This window comes from Triticum urartu, chromosome 5A (genome assembly GCF_056163025.1).
Source record: "Triticum urartu cultivar PI428250 chromosome 5A, HENAU_Tu73, whole genome shotgun sequence".
Taxonomy (NCBI): Eukaryota; Viridiplantae; Streptophyta; class Magnoliopsida; order Poales; family Poaceae; genus Triticum; species Triticum urartu.
In genome coordinates, this window is record NC_141877.1 from 667,496,061 (window position 1) to 667,503,627 (window position 7,567).

The 7,567-nt window shown below is 49.8% G+C and overlaps 1 pseudogene; it reads right to left on the reverse strand.

Moving 5' to 3' along the window:
• Nucleotides 1–3,328: 3,328 nt before the first annotated feature.
• On the reverse strand, nucleotides 3,329–3,877 carry LOC147973907 (uncharacterized; annotated as a pseudogene).
• Nucleotides 3,878–7,567: the final 3,690 nt, after the last annotated feature.

The following is a 7,567-nucleotide window of genomic DNA, read 5'->3' on the forward strand; positions in this document are numbered from 1 at the left end:
ATGACTCTTTGTTCGGGTACCACAGCAGAGATATCATATTTGGATAAAGAGAAGAGGGAATGGAGATATCCAGTGGATTTAGAAGCTAGAACTTGCAGTTGTAGGCAATGGCAGATAACTGGGTTGCCATGCATTCATGCCTTGTTTTTCATCACTTCTCTCCCAGGTCCAGCAGGGAACATACATCAGTATGTGCATGATTACTACTCTGTTGCAAGGTTCAAAGCCACATATGCTTATGTCTTGCCTGCTATGGAGGGAAAACAACAATGGGACATGGTGGACCCTGTATTCAAGCTTTGCGCTCTAGTTCTGAAGAGAGCAGCAGGTAGACCAAGGAAGAGTCGAATCAGACCTTGCAGCGAAGGAGCTGGACTTGGAGCGAGGAAGCGTAAGTGCACAAGGTGTGGTGGGTCTGCTCATTTTGGTAAGTATTGTGATAACACAGTAGATCCAGCGTTCGGAGAGAGTTTCGATGAAGGCTTCGATGAAAATGTTGGTTAGCAGCCGGTTGCCTCAACAGATGATGAAAATGATGGTCAACAGCCAGTTGCATCAGGTGAGGATTTTGACGAGGTTCCAAATGATGATGGTCAACAGCCGCATGATTTTGATGATGATCCAAAATATCCTCCAAATAATGATTCAAGTGAGGCTCCAAATGGTGATCCAAGTGAGGCTCTAAATGGTGATCATGGTGATCCAAGTGAGGCTCCAAATGATGATCCAAGTGAGGCTCCAAATGGTGACCAACCTTCTGTTGTTGTGAGTTCTGCTAGGTATGTAAATCTTAAATCGTTAGTATATGACATAAGAAGACTGTGTGCGCAGGTTTTTTATTTTTCTGATTTTTATTTAATTTATTATGCTCATTTGAAATCTGGTCAAACATAGCTTTGACTGCTCCAAACCCCTCCCAAACCCCGCTAACCCTAGCGCTGAACAAGGACCGTTCATCTAACCCTAGCGGCGATCAAGGGCCATCGATCTAACCCTTCTAGAAGGAATCTGCGGGGAGGAGGGGGGCGATCCGCGAGATGCAATCTGATTGGCTGGGAGATTGTTTCTTTTAACAAATACCGGACGCGCTGGATGGACCGTTGGGCCGTCTCGTTGTCTATGCCTGAGACCGCAGTAAATAGCCCGTCTCAGCCTTTCCAGGCCTTGCATGCATGGAGGCGGCGACGTGGGTTTGCATGCGCGGGAGGCGGCGACGTGCATGCATGCGAGCGAGGCGAGCGAGGCATGCTAGGAGAGCTAGGCTAGCGAGGCGAGCTAGGTGGTTCAGGGCAGTGGTTCAGGGCAGCGATTCACATGCACCGCCCGGTCAAAGAGCCATGCAGTGATTCAGATGCACGCACGCGCCCCATGCATCGTTTTCGTGCAAAAATTTAAGTGTGCAAAATGTAACGGATACACACACGCGTCCGGATACACACACGCGTCCGGATTCACACACGCACCGTTCTCATCCTTTCTCTATTCCTCTCCCACCCACAGGCCTATAAATGGGGTGCCTCTCTTCCTCTCCCACCCACAAGCCAGATCCGATCCTCTCCAACTTCAAACACCCAAGCGACCGAGCCCTCCCCAAGCGAGACCAAGTGAAGATGCAGTTCAACGGGCCGACCTTCAACCGTCCGCCTGTCGTGCCGGAGCTGCGCTACCCACCAGGCGTGCTCATGGAGAGGGAGCTCCGTGTGTGGCCTATTTCAAGATGGAGGGGTTCCGTCGAACTCACCTGCGCCTTCCTCAGAGCCGGCTATGCCCACCTCCCACGGGGCTCGCCGAGGATGTTCACCCTCAACGAGGTTCGTGACCGCGGCGACATCCTCCTACTGCTCATGGTCACCTTCACCAACCCGTTTGACGCGCGCGAGCTCCTTGGCCAAGTCTTTTGGTGCGGCTGCGAGGCCATCTTCTTCACCGTCTACAACATCTACACCAACTATGAGCGCATCTTCCCCGCTCCAGGCCAGATGCACTCCCTTCCCTACGACGAGGAGGAGGAGGTGTGAAGATGAAGACGGTGTTGAAGGGGCGCGCGCGGCCAAGGTGGAAGAAGGAGGTCAAGATCAAGATGTTCAAGCCCGGAGTCAAGCTCGTCATGTTTCATTTTTTATTTTGTTGCTTTTCTATGTCGTGTCGTGTCGTATCATGTTTCGTCATGTGTCCGTGAACTGTCCGTGAACTTATTATTGTAATGGTATGGTGTGTTCCATCTTGTCCAAGTTATTAGGGTTTATTATGTGTGTTAAAAAATGCCCGTGCCCAAACATATCATTTTTTTCCCTAAACAAGTCATGAAGTTCGAGAACTTGTGGTTTTCATTAATGAAAATCGGAAGGGGTGAGAAGCCCTCTGTTTCATTCAAACAAAAAGTCATGAACTAACATGCAAATTTATTCCCTTTAAATCCTAAACCAAGTGCCACTCTAACCCTAAACCAAGTGCCACTCTGACCAAAATCATGTGGTAGTGCAACATACATTTTCAACCTTCCAACCCTCCATAATTTAAGTGCAAAACAAAGGAAAACCACTCTCACGCGTGTGCAAACATTCACGGTCTCACTATTTTTTTAAAAAAATTCACAGTCTCACTATGTATACCTTCCTTCCCTACCCATGTCAAAGTCTTGCCATCTGTCCTAGTGGTTACCAGCGCAGCCCTAAACACCACAAACCCATGCGGTCCTGGGTTTGAGTCCCCAGCCGCACCAATTTTTTGTGCATTTTCCACCCTTCATTTTTTTAGACAAATTATGTTTTTTCTCAATGTAATGCCCTTAAAAATGTTCATTTATTTTGGCACCTGGCGTAAACCTCTACCAGAGTTGAGGCACATTTTCCATGACATTTTGGTCTTTGATTTAAATCACGGTGTATTTGAATTGGATTAATTAACAACTCCAAAAAATTTCTAACCTTAATTGTTTGGCTCCGGAATAATTCAATTAGCTTCCACAAAAAGTTTCAGCATTATGATTTACTGCCTAAATTAAATCAGAATAGAAAATAGAAAAATACGCAAGAGAACCACCGAATGGGCCTAATTGGATGCAGTTGGCCCATTAGTCTAGCCTGCACTTGGCTCTACGCTCTGAATTTGGCCCAAGAGCAACCTTTTTTTTGGACAGAAAGGCAGAGCAGAGAGCTGCATTTCATTGATCAAAAGTTTCTGAATTCCTAATTTCTTCTCTTTTTTTCAACATATTTAAATGTTGGTCACTTCTTCTCCTTTTGTTTCAAAATTTAAACAACTTTAACCAACATTTAAACTAGGTGAATTTCTCAAACAATTTCAAGATTACAAATTCCTCCATAATTCATGTCTTTCCATACATTTTCAACATTACAACCAATGCGATTACCATACCTACAAATGCCCAAAAGTATTTGCAAATGGGTATTGGTAGTGCTTGATCTTCAAGCTTCCTAACCTTCTTCTTCAACATCCTAAGTTCAACAGCTAGCTCTCTGTCAGTGCGTGCTTCGCCCTCCATCTCTTCTTCCGGAGCTCATGGTGCGGCCACTGCCGTTCGTGGCAGCATGCGCAACCATTCTTCATGCTCTTCTTGCAGTTCATTCATCAGAGTCTTGGCCAAAGCATCGACCCAAAGAAAGAAGCATGTCACCTGCATGAACACCAAACGGATCAACCCATTGCTCAAAGATCCCGACCACGAAAATGGTGCAATTGCCCCGATTCTTACCCCATTCTCGCTGCACACGTAGAACGGACGATTCTGGTTCCTCGGTGTCTGAGAAACCCTCCGATCAACGCCCGCCCGGCACCGCGGACAGACGAAGACAGGCATGTCCACACGCGCCTGGCTCTGCATCCGCGAGGTGGCGCGGGAGCTTGATGAAGACATGGAGCTCGGAGCCGAAGGGGATCCCAACGCCGCCGCGCCCTCCACTGCTAGCTTCCCACCGCCGTGCTCTCTCTCTCGCTGTGGTCACCGTCGTGCTCTCTATCGCCGTGGTCACCACCGCTGTCGCCCGCTTATATAGCACACCCGCCAACGGCTCTTTACTGGGTCCCACAAGCCACGCGTGCAACGGTCTAAATAAAATTGTTCGTCTCTGCCGCCTGGTCCCACCTGTAAGGGCCGAGTCAAAAGGTTGACCTGACGGAGACGACAGAGTTCACGGAACGAGTCCGTGCGCACGGACTAGGGCAAAACTGAGTACATGGACACCACTGAGGGCAAAAGGATAATTAACCCCTTTATTATTGCCTCTAGGGCATATTTCCTTCAGTTTAATCATAGTATATCAATTGCTAGCCAACATTTGGAAGTTTAAAAAAATAACCATGAATCATGAGCCAAATAAACAAGGACGTGGACATCATGAATTTTGTCATCAAAATGCATGAACAAAATAGCTTGTCATCTAACCTTACACCTCCAGTCCATGCTTCCTTTGAAATGCTCTCCCCTGAAATGGACAAAGAGATTGTAAATAATTTGCATGCTTTATCAAAGGTAACACCTGTTGGGCATGAAAAACATGACCATTTTTCAGTGCCAGGAATGGCAACATCGTTGGACATTTATGTTTCTCCTTAGAGATAGCAAGGCCAGTAGGCCGTTGAAGTAGCTAAATAATGGACGGTGAATGAAATCAAATCCTTCGCTATAGGCAGAATTAAACTAAGAGATAATATCATCAATGGCAAATGATAGCCATTATCAGATATAAACTGCCAGATAGCAGAAAGAAGAAAATCCTCTTTGGAAATAGGAGAATCTTAATTCCATTTGTTTGACAATGCAAGGGGACAGGTGCCGCTGTGGGCTGTGGTAGACCAATTTGTACTACTTGCCAGAAAGCAGCAACTACGAACAGACAATGGGACAAGGGAGGAGGCTAGACAGACCTTGGGATCAAGTGGAGTGAGTCCAACAAATAGCACTCGGGCATAAAACATAAGAGGTCAAATCGCACGCTGTTAGCTCCAAGGCAACAACGTCAATGGTCACCAATCCCCGCGCGACGTCTAGAGTTTGCCACGAGGGCTGTGCGCGAGGACGGATGGCAAAACAGTGACAAGGAGCGGAGCCAAACAAAGGTGGTCTCCGGCGCTCGACGCCAACACCGCCGTCCGCCGCCCCGCAAAACCGTCATTGCAACGCAACAGGTTGTACGCCAGACATGACGAGCATTATCCAGGCTGGTAGTTTTTCACCTCTCCCCAGGATCTGTAAACAACACGCAACCCAACCGAAGCAATCAAACCGAGCGAACTGTATGTACGCCCAATGTTCAGAAGATTTTTTTATTGAAGTGAATATCTACTCTACTCCTACCACGGAGCAGAGCACCTGCAGTTTGCAGAGTCGAACACCCAAAATTACAGCGATTAAGCAGGAAATCAATTTACTACATAAGTTTGAGAATCTAGAAGAATTTGAGGATTTTCCGTAGGGGCACGACGAATCTGAGGTGGCTACCCTAGGCGGCACGGATGTACTTCCATGCTTACTTTGCATATTCCACCTGTAGGTTGAAGACGAAGATGTTCGTCGCAGCAGATGCTTCCTCCGACCTGCACGCCCAATCGCCGCCGCCGCCACCGAGGCACCCGCCGGTCGGTCACTGCCCCCCAACCTCCGCCGCATCCAATCGCTCGCCGCCCAGCGAGTCTCCCTCAGTCCGCCACCAAACGAATCGATCACCGCTCCTCTGTGGAGTCGATGCACATCACCGGCCAGGGAGGGATCCCATTAGATGGATTAGGAGGTTGAAGAAGGAGATAAGTGGGGAGATGGCGGCGTGGGTGAGAGAAAATATATACGAGGAGTTATTTTCTGGCAGCAAAAGAAAAATAGGAGCGCCAAGGGCCAAAATAATTTCCTCCAAACGAAATTCAGGAAAACTTAATTTTAATCATTTAGGGAAATGATATTTTATTTCTGTTATTATAGATAAAACAACTAAAAAGGGGCCAGTGATCCTACACTTGCTCTATCACTATTACTTTCTGCATGTAATGCCATTAAGAAGCACACATTAGGCCCATGTCGCTCCACATGAGAGACATAGGCGGTGAATCTAGCCACCATCGACAGCTGCCATGCACTGCTGAGGAAAGCCCATGTGGCAGCGGCAGCGTCGGGCTTCTTCTTCAGGGAGCGGGCGTCCTCATGGCAGGCTCATGTGGTGCCGGTGAGTGGACGTCGCATGCTCTGTGCCGGCATGCTGAAGGTCCTCTCCTACGGGAAAGGAGGCAGATCCGGGGCCCTCGCGCTCGGATCTGGTGTCTAGGCGGCAGTCGGCCAGCAGGGGCGGCCCTGGCGGCGTGGGATGGTGGCTGGTGCTTTGGCCAATCTGATCAGGCACGGCGCGGGCCTCACAAAGGTATGTGCGGCCCGGTGGTGCTCTGGTCATGGCTAGGACGCGGTGAGTCTTCGCGAGGAGGTCAAGCACAAGCGGTTTTGCGGTGAGGTTCTGCCACCGTGAGGTCACTCGACGACATGGTGAGGGGTTGCTACTCGGGCTGCGCGGCAGCCCGGGGGTAGCTTGGTGGAGCGCTCGTAGTGATGGAGCAGCAGCGCATGGGCGGCTGTTGGATCTTCTATGTTCTCCGACGGATGCGGGTGGGAGCCTGGTCACGGCTGGGAACAAAGGTGCTTCGTGGTCTCGAACGGCATATCTCTGGTCCAAGGCGGTGTGGTCATCGATATATAAGGATTGGTTTGTGCTGCATCCGACGAACAACTGTTGATCGCCGATTAGTGGATCTAGTGGTTCTTGTTGGTCGGCGGCCTCCGCAAGGTGCGGTTGGCTGCTCCAACGATGAGCTTCTTCGATTGCGAGCTGGCTCGATGGTGGTCCTAGGTGGGCGCTGTTGTGAGATGATGTGCAGATGAGGTGGTGTCGAGAGCTTGGGTGAAAATCTTGTCTCGATTGTGGGCGTGACCAGCGTTGGCGACGATCGTGGTCGTCGTTTACCTTCTTGGAGCCATCGGTGTATTGTTGCCACACCGCTCCCGCTCCCGCGCGGATCGCTGCAGCTCCGGGAGGGAAACACTTGATCTGGTTTGCTCAGACGATGGCGGCGCCTTCGTGTCGTATCCCCCCTCCCATGGGGGCTTCGTCTTTGGAGTTGGGTATTGGCTAGCTGGATCAGTGGACGACTGTGGTGTTGGTGTCGAGGTTTTTATGGCAACGATGATGAGGAGAGCAATATCGGAGAGTTGGGTATGGTTGAGGCGTAGTCGGCTCTTCACCGACGCCTTGTTTGTTGATGTCAAGTCGAAGTTATGATGGTGGGGTCTCGATTGCCATACGATGATGGGAGCAGCTCGTTCGTTCAATGATCGTCTGTGGCACCAGCCGTGCCTAGTTCTCCTTCGTGATCTCCGCCAGAGTCGGAGTTGCACTGCCTGGTCGCAGGAGCTGAGTTCTGGTACGGATCTTCATACATCTCCACACGCCGTGTACACTGTGGGTTGGGTCAATGATCGCCTACGGCAAAGACGAAGTCGTTGGCTCCAGGGTTAGAGATGGTGAGGACGCCTCTAGGGAGGAGTGATAATGGTGATGCATGAGTGCTG